Here is a 12,947-nt window from a genome sequence, read left to right as displayed (position 1 = left end):
GGGGGTGTGGAAGGGAGAGAGGGAAAAGGTAAGGAAGGGAAAGGGGGGAAAAAAAAAAAAAAAAAAAAAAAGGCCATCCTGCGCATGCGCTCTAGCGGCGGCGGCGGAGGGCTCGGCCCGCGGCTCCCTCTCCGCCTCGCGCCTCGCGGGGCCCCACAGGCCCGGCCCCGAGAGCAAGCGCGTTGCGCCCGCGCAGTCTCCGGGCCCCGGCGGGCGCCTGCGCACTAGCGTCCTGGGCGCGCGAGCCGCGGGGTTATAAGAGCTGGAGCGCGGGGAGGGCGCGAGGCAGGAGGCGGCCGCCGTTACGGCGAGGGCGTGGTCACGTGGCCGTTGGTTACCGCCGCCGCCGCCGCCGCCCCCCTCCCGCCCTGTTCTCTCTCTGGTCGGGTCCGGCCCGGCCGGCACCACGACCGCCCGGCAGAGACTGAGGGAGAGAGAAAGAGGAGGGGAGGAGGAGGAGGATTCAGGGAGTAGGAGCTGGGGAGCCCTCCTGCGCCACAGGTAAAACAAAATAATGATGATGATAATCGTAAAGCAGCCCGGGCCCCCTGAGCGCCTCCGCCTTCCTCCAGTGCAGCCCCCACATGCAGACGCTCCCGCCCCGGTCTCCCCTCAGCCTCTCAGGACGAGTCCCGCCTCCCCTCGCTCCGCCGCCGCCTCCCTGGCAGGCCTGTGGTGCCGCCGCCGCGGACGGGGACTCGCAGCGCCCTCCGCGTGTGCGCATCCCGGGCGGGCGGGGGCTGGGTGGCGGGAGAGTAGGCTCTTTCGCTCCGGGGCGGCGGGGCCGGGGGGCTGTTCCCCAGCCTGCTGCCTGCCTGCCTTTTGGGGTCCCGGCCGCAGGGCCCCCTGCAGCGAGAAGGCAGAGCCTGCTGGCCGGACCCGGGCTCCACTTCCTACTTGGTAGATTTCCCTGTTCGTTTCAGCCCCGGGCAGCACGCTTCCTTCGCCGGCCGGAAGCCAAAGGACCCGGAATCCCCAATGTTTTAAAGTGCAGCCTTGAGAAGAGAAAAAAGCCTTTCACTTTTCAAGATGGAAACGTGACCTTGTTTGAGTACGACTTGAGTTTTTTCACCTGTAGGAACATGCAAGTTGAGGCCTTTCAGGATATGAGAAAAACTTTGCAGAGGGTGAACGTTAATTTTTTTTTAACGGCTCCCCCCCACCTCCCCGTTTCCTGGAAAAAGGAGCACCAACCTCCAAAACAATTTCCTGATTCTACAAGTGACCTAGAGTTTGTTCAGTAGCTATTTAGTTTTACTTCCAGGATATGATTTATGTTTAAAGTTAACATCTTTTAGATTTTTTCTGAATAATTATCTGGAAAGAGTTTCACTTGTCAACATCGAATTTTGACTCCCCAAATTTTAGAATGCAGGTTGCACACCTTTGGGCCGGATTGCGCTGAAATTTCTAGACCCAGTCATTCTTTTGTATTCTTTGTACCACAAAATATAGCCCCAATATATGATTATGTAGTCCCTATATATTATGAGCGTGCGCTGTTACACTGTTGAAAGTAAACCTTTGAGCGTCTTTGATATCAGTGATAAAGAAATTCGTTTATGTGTTGGTTAATTCTTTTAAGGAGCTTTTTTGATTCTACGTCTTGGTAGTTTTCACATCTTATCTCTAAATTCAGTTGTAAACTGGAGCATTTTTAATTTTTACACCTATCTGCAGTAGAGTCCTGTAGAGCAGTTCTTCTCAAACTTCAGTGTGCCTAGGAATCCCTTGGGGCTCCTGTTTATATATGCAAATTATGATTCAGTAGATCTGTGATGCAACTTGGTATTCTTTATTTCTTATAAGCTCCTACCTGCGGCTGGAGGAGGAACCGTTCTTGAGTAGCAAGGATGTAGATTACTTGTTTGCTAAGAAATAAAGTGTATCAATGAACAAGTGCGTTTTAATAATTCACGTTTGGTGTAGAGGTGGCTTGAGATAAGAGACACATGGCAGGATGAACTGAGAGAGCTTGCCTTAGGGAAATCCCTTATGCAGAGTAAGCCAAGTCCAGGGCCCAGGGGAGGTGATAGTGGAACTGGGAGAACTCCCTCAACTAGGAAGAGTGCAGGTACCACGTGTGCACGCTGTGTGGTGCCTACATCACTTGGCCTGCGAATATTCCATGGAAGCTTGGTGTACTTCTAACTGAAGGACTTGCTCAGCAACGGGTAGTTGGATTTTTATCAACATAAAGGCTATGCATCATACTCTTGAAAGTTTCTTTTATTGGTGAACTTATTGAGTGTGTTACTCTTTCTGTCACCCGTTCAAATGCAGCCTCAATTGAGTAGTGCATTCCTGAGCCTTGGAAGCAAACTTGTAAACAATATAGGGTCTCCACCTGTTGATTTTTCCCTAAATTTTAAAAAATGTAAATTGAAAAGTTTACGTTTAAAAAAAGTAAGTTGAAAAGCGTCACATGTAACTTCACATATTCATACTTTATATACATAAAAGTGGTTGTACGTAAGTTTTGAAAAAGTTTATGGCAGTAGAACATCAACTATTTTTAGCACCGTGATTTTTATAGTCTTCATTCTAGTTCACCATTGTTTTTCATGTTAAATAATATTATGACAGTACTTTTTTTCTTCCAGTTTGAGATATAATTGATATATAGCACTCTATATAAGTTTAAGGTGTGGAGCATAATGATTTGGCTTACATCATGAAATGATTATTACGATAAGTTTAGTGAACATCCATTATCTCATATAGATATTAAAGAAATAGAAAAAAAGTTTTTTCCTTGTGATGAAAACTCTTAGGATTTAACAACTTTTTAACAACTCTTAACTTTCACTTGCAACGTAAAAGTGTTAATTATGTTTATCATGTTGTACGTTATATCCCTTGTACTTATTTATCTAATAACTGGAAGTTTGTACCTTTCGTCTGCCTTCAACTCCCCTTCCCTCCACCCCTGGCTCTGTTAACCGCAAATTTGATCTCTTTTTCTTTTTATATTTATTTATGTATTTATTTTTATTTACTTATTTATGTATTTATGTATTTATTTATTTAACATCTTTATTGGAGTATAATTGCTTTACAATGTTGTGTTAGTTTCTGCTGTATAACAAAGTGAATCAGCTATATGTATACATATATCCTCATATCTCCTCCCTCTGGCGTCTCCCTCCCACCCTCCCTATCCCACCCCTCTAGGTGGTCACAGAGCACCGAGCTGATCTCCCTGTGCTATGTGGCTGCTTCCCACTAGCTAGCTATTTTACATTTGGTAGTGTGTATATGTCCATGCCACTCTCTCACTTTGTCCCAGCTTACCCTTCCCCCTCCCCATGTCCTCTACTTCTGCGTCTTTATTCCTGTCCTGACCCTAGGTTCTTCAGAACCATTGTTTTGTTTTTTTTTTTTTTTTGATTCCATATATGTGTGTTAGCATATGGTATTTGTTTTTCTCTTTCTGACTTATTTCACTCCGTATGATAGTCTCTAGGTCCTGATCTCTTTTTCTGTGAGTTAGTTTTTGAAGTATAATTGACCCACAACACTTATTTCCTATTACACAACATCTAGTTACAATTTATCATCCTACAAAGCTATTACATAGTTACTGATTATATTCTGCACACTGTACATTTTATACCTGTGATTCATGTATTTTGCAACTGGAAATTTGTGCCTCTTTATCCCCCTCACTTATTTCATTCCTCCTCCCACCTCTCTCACAACCAATTTGTTCTCTGTATATATAACTGTTTTGATTTTGTTATGTTTGTTCATTTGTTTTTTAGGTTTCACATATAAGTGAAATCATACAGTATTTGTCTTTCTCTCTCTGACTCATTTCACTTAGCATAATACCTTATAGGTCCATCCATGTTGTTGCAAATGGCAAGATTTCATTCTTTTTTATGGCTGAGTAATATTGCATTGTGTGTGTGTGTGTATATGTATAAACACACACCCCACATCTTCTTTATCCATTCATCTATTGATGGGCACTTAGGTTGCTTCCATATCTTGGCTGTTGTAAATAATGTTGCAATAAATGTAGAGGTGCATCTATTTTTTCTAATTAGTGTTTTTGTTTTCTTCATATAAATACCCAGAAGTGGCATTGCTGGAATTTTGGTAATTTTATTTTTAATTTTTTGAGAACTCTCAATACTGTTTTCCATAGTGGCTGCACCGATTCACATTCCCACCAGTAGTGCACAAGGGTTCCCCTTTTTTCCACGTTCTCACCAACACTTGTTATTTGTTGTCTTGTTGGTAATAGCTATTCTGACAGGTGTGAGGTGATATCTCAGTGTGGTTTTGATTTGCATTTCCCTGATGATTAGTGATGTTGAGCATATTTTCATTTGCCTGTTGGCTATATATTCTTTGGAAAAATGTCTTGAGATCCTCTGCACAGTTTTCAATCAGGTTGTTTGTTTTTTGATGTTGAATTGTATGGGTTCTTTTTATATTTTGGTTATTAACCCCTTATCAGATACATGATTTGGAAATAGCTTCTCCCATTCAGTAGGCAGCCTTTTCATTTTATTAATCATTTCCATTGCTGTACAAAAGTTTTTAAGTTTGATGTAGTCCCATTTGTTAATTTTTACTTTTGTTTTCCTTGCCTGAGGAGACATATCCAAAAAAATATTACTAAGACTGATATCAAAGAGCTTACTACTTAGATGTTCTTTAAGAAGTTTTTTGGTTTCAGGTCTTACATTTAAGTCATTAATCCATTTTGAATGTATTTTTTTGCATGGTGTGAGAGAGTAGTCCAGCTTGATTCTTTTGCATGTAGCTGTTCAGTTTCCCCAACATCATTTGTTGAAGAGGTTGTCTTTTCCCCATTGTATATTCTTGCGTTCTTTGTTGTAGATTAATTGTGCATGTAAGTATGAGTTCATTTCTGGGCTCTTTATTTTGATCCATTAATGTTTGTGTCTGTTTTTGTGACAGTACCATCCTGTTTTGATTAATGTAGCTTTGTAATATAGTTTGAAACCAGGGAGTGTGATACCTCCAGCTCTGTTCTTCTTTCTCAAGATTATTTTGGCTATTTGGGTTTTTTTTATGTTTCCATCCAAATATTAGAATTATTCTAGTTCTGTGAAAAATGCCCCTGGTATTCTGATAGGGATTGCATTGAATCTGCAGGTTGCCTTGGGTAGCATGGCCATTTTAACAATATTACTTCCTCCAGTCCATGAACACAGTATATCTATCTGTGTTGTCTTTGATTTCTTTCATCAGTATCTGATAGTTTTCTGAGTCTAGATCTCTTACTTCCTTAGATTTATTCCTAGATATTTTATTCTTTTTGATATGATTATAAATGTGATTAATTTATTACTTAATTTTTCTTTCTGATAGTTTGTTAATATATAGAAATGCAGCAGATTTCTGTATATTAATTTTGTATTCTGCAACTTTACCAAATCCTCGATGAGTTCTAGTAGTTCTTTGGTGGCATCTTTAGGATTTTCTATGGCTGGTGTCATGTCATCTGCAGACAGTGACAGTTTTACTTTTTCCTTTCTAATTTGGATTCCTTTTGTTTTTCTTGTCTGATTGTTGTGGCTAGGACTTCCAATACTACGTTGAATAAAAGTTCCAGTACTATGTTGAATGAAAGTGTTGAGAGTGGGCATCCTTGTCTTGTTCCTGATCTTAGAGGAAATGCTTTCTTCACTGTTGAGTGTGATGTTGGCTGTGGGCTTGTCATATATGGCCTTTATTATGTTGACATATGTTCCCTCTCTACCCACTTTTTTGAGAGTTTTTATCATAAATGGATGTTGAATTTTGTCACAAGCCTTTTCTGGACCTATTGAGATGATTGTATGATTTTTGTACTTCAGTTTGTTAATGTGGTATATCACATTAATGGATTTGCAGATATTGAACCATCTTTGCATTCCTGGAAGAAATTCCTCTTGATCATGGTGTATGGTCCTTTTAATGTATTGTTGGATTTGATTTGCTAACATTTTATTGAGAATTTTTGCATGTATGTTCATCAGTGATATTGGTCTGTAATTTTCTTTTTTTGTATATCTTTGTCTGACTTTGGTATCAGAGTGATGCTGGCTTCATAGAATGGGTTTGGAAATGTTCCTTCCTCTGCAATTTTTTGGAATAGTTTGAGAAGGATATGTGTTAACTCTTCTCTGAGTTTTTGGAAGAATTCATTTGTGAAGCCATCTGGTCCTTGGACTTTTGTTTGTTGGAAGTTTTTAAAATTACTGATTCAACTTCATTACTGCTAATTGGTCTGTTCATATTTTCTATTTCTTCTTGGTTCAGTCTTGGGAGATTGTACCTTTCTAAGAATTTGTCCATTTCTTCTAGGTTGTCCATTTATTGGTGTACAATTGTTCATAGTAATCTCTTACAATCCTTTTTATTTCTGTGGTGTCATTTGTAACTCCTGTTTTTTTTTTTTTTTTTTTTTTTTTTTTTTTTTGCGGTACGCGGGCCTCTCACTGTTGTGGCCTCTCCCGTTGCGGAGCACAGGCTCCGGACGCTCAGGCTCAGCGGCCATGGCTCACGGGCCCAGCCGCTCCGCGGCATGTGGGATCCTCCCAGACCGGGGCACGAACCCATGTCCCCTGCATCGGCAGGCGGATTCTCAACCACTGTGCCACCAGGGAAGCCCCTCACATCTTTTGTATATGTTTATAAAGTGTTATTATAAAAATCAATTATAGGTTCCCAGGGGACAGGGAGGGGTAATAGGGAATTATTGTTTTAATTGGTATAGAGTATCTGTTTGGGATGGTGGAAAAGTTCTGAAAATGAATTTTGATGGTGGCACAACATTGTGAATGTACTCAGTGCTACTGAATTTTACAATTAAAAATGGTTAGAAATGGTAAATTTAAATTTTTATTAAAATTATTATATTTCACCATAATAATTAAAGCACAGTCATACAACTAATCCCAGGAATCATCATACTTTAGAGAAACCTTTGAGGGCATGTGATACCTTTTCTTTTCCCCTTCCTTTTCTTTTTCTCGTGAACTTTTTCCTCCTTCAGTGTGGAGAGGAAGAGGAAGGAAAAGCACTCATGTTACGTTGGCACTTCCTTAATGGGGTTAGGTTCTAGAGTGGTGTTCTAATTGCATGTTAGTGGTTTGTGAGGTCTGTTTAGTGGGTAGCTTCCAGCATTTAAAAAACTTAGGAAATATGCAGTGCATTGTGCACAGTGAGTGCAAATGTGGTTATCAGTACCTGTACATTTTTGTTGTAGTTTTATATTATGTATATGTGTACTGAGTTGTGATGTGAAATGTATTCCTTCAGTGCAGCAGGCATTTTAAAAAGAGGCATAGTATGGAGGACATTGGGGACCACATAGCGACTAGAGAGGAGATGTCAAAATCTGCACAAAGGGCCTGGGATAATAACTCAGATTTCACTGAGTTTTCAGACGTTCATCAGACCACTAGGAGGAATAGTTAACCAAGATCTGACAAGGCTATTCTATCAGCATATAATGCTAAGTCGTTTACAAAGCCAAGGGAGTAGGTTGGATGGTGGCTCAGAGATGCTGATCTGTTTTTAGCATTTTTGTATCAGTGAGAAATGTTTATTAATTGGTAATTACTACAAACTTTTTGAGGTAGGTCCTTGTAATCTGTTTATTTGCAGAGCTTGCACATTGCAGATGCTCACAAGCTCTCTTTATATTTATTCAAGAAGTATTAGTTATATTAAAAATGCGTGAAAGTTTGATAATGTTGTTCCAGAGAGAGCAAGGGAGAATCAGACACTAGAGCCAGACCAGACTGAACTCAAATTTTGCTTCTCCTGTTTGCTGCAACAATTATGGAACCGTTTTGGGTTTCCATTTCCTCACTGTGATAGTGCCTGATGGGGTTTTAGGTAAAATGAGGTGATTTACATAAAATGCCTGGCAGTGCATAGTTGCTCAGGAAATGCTTATTGTTTTTAACGTCAGACCCCTCTTTCTTTACAGATCTCATTCTTCTAAAGTCTGCAACCTTAAGTTGATCTTTGCTTTAGTTTGGGGATTGTTGTATAATACTGTTTTTCTGTGGAGATAAAGAACAAACTAATTCAGTGATTAAGAAATATTGTTTATTAACAAAATAAAAACAAATAATAAATGTTCTCTGCTCTAAAGTGTTTCATTTCCTGAAATATTTTCTGGATGGTGAGTTAGACTGGCTCTATTTAAGGAATTTCAGTTAACGATTACATGAAAAGGGAATCATGAAGTCCTGTAATAATCCGTTGTTAACACTGCACTGTTTACAAGTTGTGCCCTTATTCTTTATGTTTAAACAACTCTTTTCAACTTTAACATTTTATGATCTTTTAAAAAATTATGTAATAAGATTAATGGTTAATGGTATATCTTTTAACTGGATTTGTCTTGAAAAAGGACTGAATTTTGTGGATTTGAATATGTCACTGACAGGAGGTCTTTAACATTTCTTTCCCTCTGAACAGATGTCTTGGCCTGCAGTGACTCCAACTCCCATAATCCTTCCAGTTTTCCCATTTGCTAAATAAGTTTTTTAAAAGTGACATTTTTATTATGAGTGATTGACTTAATTCAGGCAAACATTGCAGCTAAGGAAAGACTTCATTCCAGTGAGGAACACTTTGGTATGAAGAAAATGCTAGATTCTTTATTTTTACTTTTAGGAATTTAGCACATGGTTCCCTTTTTTTTCCTCCCACACCCCTGTAACTGTATTCAGAATAATATTTTTATGTAATAAGCTTTCTTCAAGATTAAAAGTTTTTATGCTCTGGTATGCTGAGGTGTTACATTGTTTGATACAAATGTTTAAATGACATTTAAAAACAGAATCAGTCAGAAGCCATCAAGGAAATATAACCACAGCAGGTCCTTCAAGAGGAAAGTTAATCCAGGAACTGGATGCAGGTGAAATTGGTGTGAAGCCAAAAGGGCCTGTGAAACAAACCAGGTATTAACAACTCCTGGAAGCCTCTGTGATCCCATTAAGGCTGGAGGAAGATGAGAAAAGCTGGTGTTATGGGAGTACAGAAGCCAGGGCTGTGTGGGAGGGCTAGCACCATGGCTGGGACTGCGCGGTGGGACCTGGGGCCGCAGAGGGCAGAGCTGTCTGAAGGGGACTGGGGTTATGGGAGACAAAGCTTCTGCCGAGGATGTGTCGGGAGAAATTCTCCGGCTTCTCCCTCTTCTGCCTTCTGTTACCCATCAGTGCCTCTCCACTGGCCAAATCTTCCCAGAAGCCAGAGGGCAAGGTTGCTCTGGAAATGCAGTTGCCTATGACACAGAGCAGCACAGGGTAAGTCTGGGGAATGTATCTGAAAGCATTTAGTTGACTAGCTCAAGTACGGTGTGTGTTGCTAGTGTATAGTATTCATCAATAACCTGTGCACCTGAGCATTAGCTATTAAGACTTTGCTAAAAACAAACAAAAAACCCCCCAACAAAACAAAACTAAAACTAACCAGAACCCTTTCATTTTTGTTTTTTAGAAATGGAAAGAAATAATTCCTTAAAAACCAATATTAAGATCAGCATTTTGGTTCAGTTGAAGCATTTACTGAGTGGCACTATGTTAAATGTTAAGTAAATGAGCTATTAAGTTGAAATCACTTAGTTCTTGGTTTTGTGGCACAGTCTATTGGAAAAGACTTTTTTTAAAGGATAATTTTCATTTTAAAATTTCAGTAGAATATGTGGTGTGTTAGATACGGGGACATGTTTTCATAGGAACTCAGAGGAGGAGCTGTTAACCCAGTCCTGTGGCTTATGGACGGCTTTCAGGAGTTGGGAAACTTTGAGCTGAGCTTTTAAAGGATTGTTCAGAATTCATAGAGAGAGATGGAAGGGACGCTGCTGGGAGGAGGTTGAGCAATGGCTCAAGAGCCTGAAAGCTTAAAGCACGTGTGAGGAATTTCAATCACTGTTGCTGAGCATTGGGTCGGGCTCATAAAGTGGGCCTGGGGAGCCAGGGGGAGAACAGGTTATTTTTATTCTCAAGCTGATAGGGAGCTATTGAAGGTGGAGTGGAGCGGCCTGATGAACTTTATTTTTCCCTAAGTGTGGAAGATGAGTTCAGGAGGGTGCCGTGTAGAGGGAGGCGCCTGTTAAGAGGGTGCTACACTGGTCCAGGCAATAGAGGGATAGACATAAACTCTCCAAGTTGTCTTTATGTCTTAGAGCCATTCATTTCATCTAAGTGCCTCCTACTGCCCCGCTTCTCAATCCGTGTCCCACTTGGATATACCCTTCTTTTATGTTATTTGAAAATTCAAAATAAGTAACGTAATTTTAGAACAAAGAAATGGACAAAATGCTGTTTTACTTTCAAATTGCACATGCTTCCCTGGATATTCTTGTGACTTGTTCTTCTTGAGACTCCTGGGGCTACAAACAGGAGTAAGTCACAGACCCTGCTGTGTGGAAGCAGACATGGGAACCACCCACTGATGGTGACCTAGGATGCTTTGGAGGGCCGTCAGGGAACTTTGGTCTCCTGGAGCCAGGCAGTAATTTCCTGTAGAAATTCCCTTGAGAACAATTTCCTGTATTCCCTGATGTAGCTTCTGATACTGAAGAGTGACAGATTTTCAGTGTGACATTTAATTTTAGTAAATGTATCTTTTAAAATATCAAAATCCTGCGTTTGAATAAGATCCACTTTACACATTGATTTTAATGTATATTCTCTAATTTATTCTGATAATAAATATGAGATAGGTGTTATTAGTGCTATTTCCTTTCTTTCTTTACACACTCCAGTCTGTTGTTTTGCTCAAACTTCAGTGGGATTTCTACTGTATCACAGATGAGCAACATGGAAATTTTGTCTTCAGGAAGCCTATAATCTAATAAGGGTCGACAGACACTGTCATAGTACAAAGCCTAAGAAATAAGTAGAATAAATAGAAATACAAACACTGTATTGAGGGAATTTAGAGGAAGAAGATATTTACTTTATTTTACTGTTTCTAGGCTTATATTTTTTCCACATTTTAACATTCCTAAAATTGGCAGATGTCTTTTTTTAATTGATCATTTTACTTTTTCCTTTTCAGTTTGAATGCATTTTATTTCTTTTTCTTGCCTAATTGCTCTGTCTAGAAAATCCAATGGTGTGTTGAATATAGGTAGTCAAAGTGGGCATACTTGCCTTGTTCCTGATCTTAGAGGAAAGGCTTTCAGCTTTTCACCCTTAGGTATGATGATAGCTGTGGGCTTGTCATATATGGCTTTTATCATGTTGAGTTATGTTCCCTCTATACCCACTTTGTTGAGAGTTTTGTTTGTTTGTTTGTTTGTTTTTGGTGGTTTTGTGTTTCAGTAATCTTTTTTCTTTAATTTTTGAATTTTATTTATTGTTTTATATAGCAGGTTCTTATTAGTCATCAATTTTATACACATCAGTGTATACATGTCAATCCCAATCGCCCAATTCAGCACACCCCCCACGGCTTTCCCCCCTTGGTGTCCATACGTTTGTTCTCTACATCTGTGTCTCAACTTCTGCCCTGCAAACCAGTTCATCTGTACCATTTTTCTAGGTTCCACATATATGCGTTAATATACAATATTTGTTTTTCTCTTTCTGACGTACTTCACTCTGTATGACAGTCTCTAAATCCATCCACGTCTCAACAAATGACCCAATTTCATTCCTTTTTATGGCTGAGTAATATTCCATTGTATATATGTACAACATCTTCTTTATACATTCGTCTGTCAGTGGGCATTTAGGTTGCTTCCATGATCTGGCTATTGTAAGTAGTGCTGCAATGAACATTGAGGTGCATGTGTCTTTTTGAATTATGGTTGTCTCTGGGTATAGGCCCAGTATTGGGATTGCTGGATCATAATGGTAATTCTATTTTTAGTTTTTTAAGGAACCTCCATACTGTTCTCCATAGTGGCTGTATCAATTTACATTCCCATCAACAGTGCAAGAAGGTTCCCTTTTCTCCACACCCTCTCCAGCGTTTGTTGTTTATAGATTTTCTCATGATGCCCATTCTAACTGATGTGAGGTGATACCTCATTGTAGTTTTGATTTGCATTTCTCTAACAATTAGTGATGTTGAGCAGCTTTTCATGTGCTTCTTGGCCATCTGTATGTCTTCTTTGGAGAAATGTCTATTTAGGTGTTCTGCCCATTTCTTGATTGGGTTGTTTGTTTTTTTAATACTGAGCTGCATGAGCTGTTATATTTTGGGGATTAATCCTTTGTCCACTGATTCATTTGCAAATATTTTCTCCCATTCTGAGGGTTGTCTTTTTGTCTTGTTTATGGTTTCCTTTGCTGTACAAAAGCTTTGAAGTTTCATTGGTGCCATTTGTTTATTTTTGTTTTTATTTCCATTACTCTAGGAGGTGGATCAAAAAAGATCTTGCTGTGATTTATGTCAGAGTGTTCTTCCTGTTTTCCTCTAAGAGTTTTATAGTGTCTGGTCTTACATTTAGGCCTCTAATCCATTTTGAGTTTATTTTTGTGTATGGTGTTAGGGAGTGTTCTAATTTCATTCTTTTACATGTAGCTGTCCAGTTTTCCCAGCACTACTTATTGAAGAGACTGTCTTTTCTCCATTGTATATCCTTGCCTCCTTTGTCATAGATTAGTTGACCATAGGAGCGTGGGTTTATCTCTGGGCTTCCTATCTTGTTCCATTGATCTATGTTTCTGTTTCTGTGCCAGTACCATATTGTCTTGATTACTGTAGCTTTGTAGTATAGTCTGAAGTCAGGGAGTCTGATTCCTCCAGCTCCATTTTTTTCCCCTCAAGACTGCTCTGGCTATTCAGGGTCTTTTGTGTCTCCATACAAATTTTAAGATTTTTTGTTCTAGTTCTGTAAAAAATGCCACTGGTAATTTGATAGGTATTGCATTGAATCTGTAGATTTCTTTGGATAGTATAGTCATTTTCACAATATTGATTCTTCCAATCCAAGAACATGGTATATCTCT

General features: G+C 39.5%; 1 protein-coding gene across 3 annotated transcripts in view; it reads left to right on the top strand.

The window, feature by feature from the left end:
* The first annotated feature begins 281 nt into the window (after positions 1-281).
* Positions 282-12,947, top strand: part of TBC1D5 (TBC1 domain family member 5) — a 545,992-nt gene continuing 533,326 nt past the window's right edge. For all 3 annotated transcript variants that reach the window (XM_060099476.1, XM_060099475.1, XM_060099477.1), the window contains exon 1: positions 282-501. The gene's annotated coding sequence lies outside the window, so the exon portion shown is untranslated. The remainder of the gene's footprint in view (positions 502-12,947) is intronic.

Source organism: Mesoplodon densirostris, chromosome 5 (assembly GCF_025265405.1).
Source record: "Mesoplodon densirostris isolate mMesDen1 chromosome 5, mMesDen1 primary haplotype, whole genome shotgun sequence".
Classification (NCBI taxonomy): Eukaryota; Metazoa; Chordata; class Mammalia; order Artiodactyla; family Ziphiidae; genus Mesoplodon; species Mesoplodon densirostris.
Note: the sequence above shows the minus strand (reverse complement) of the source record. Positions and strands in the feature narration are given on the sequence as shown.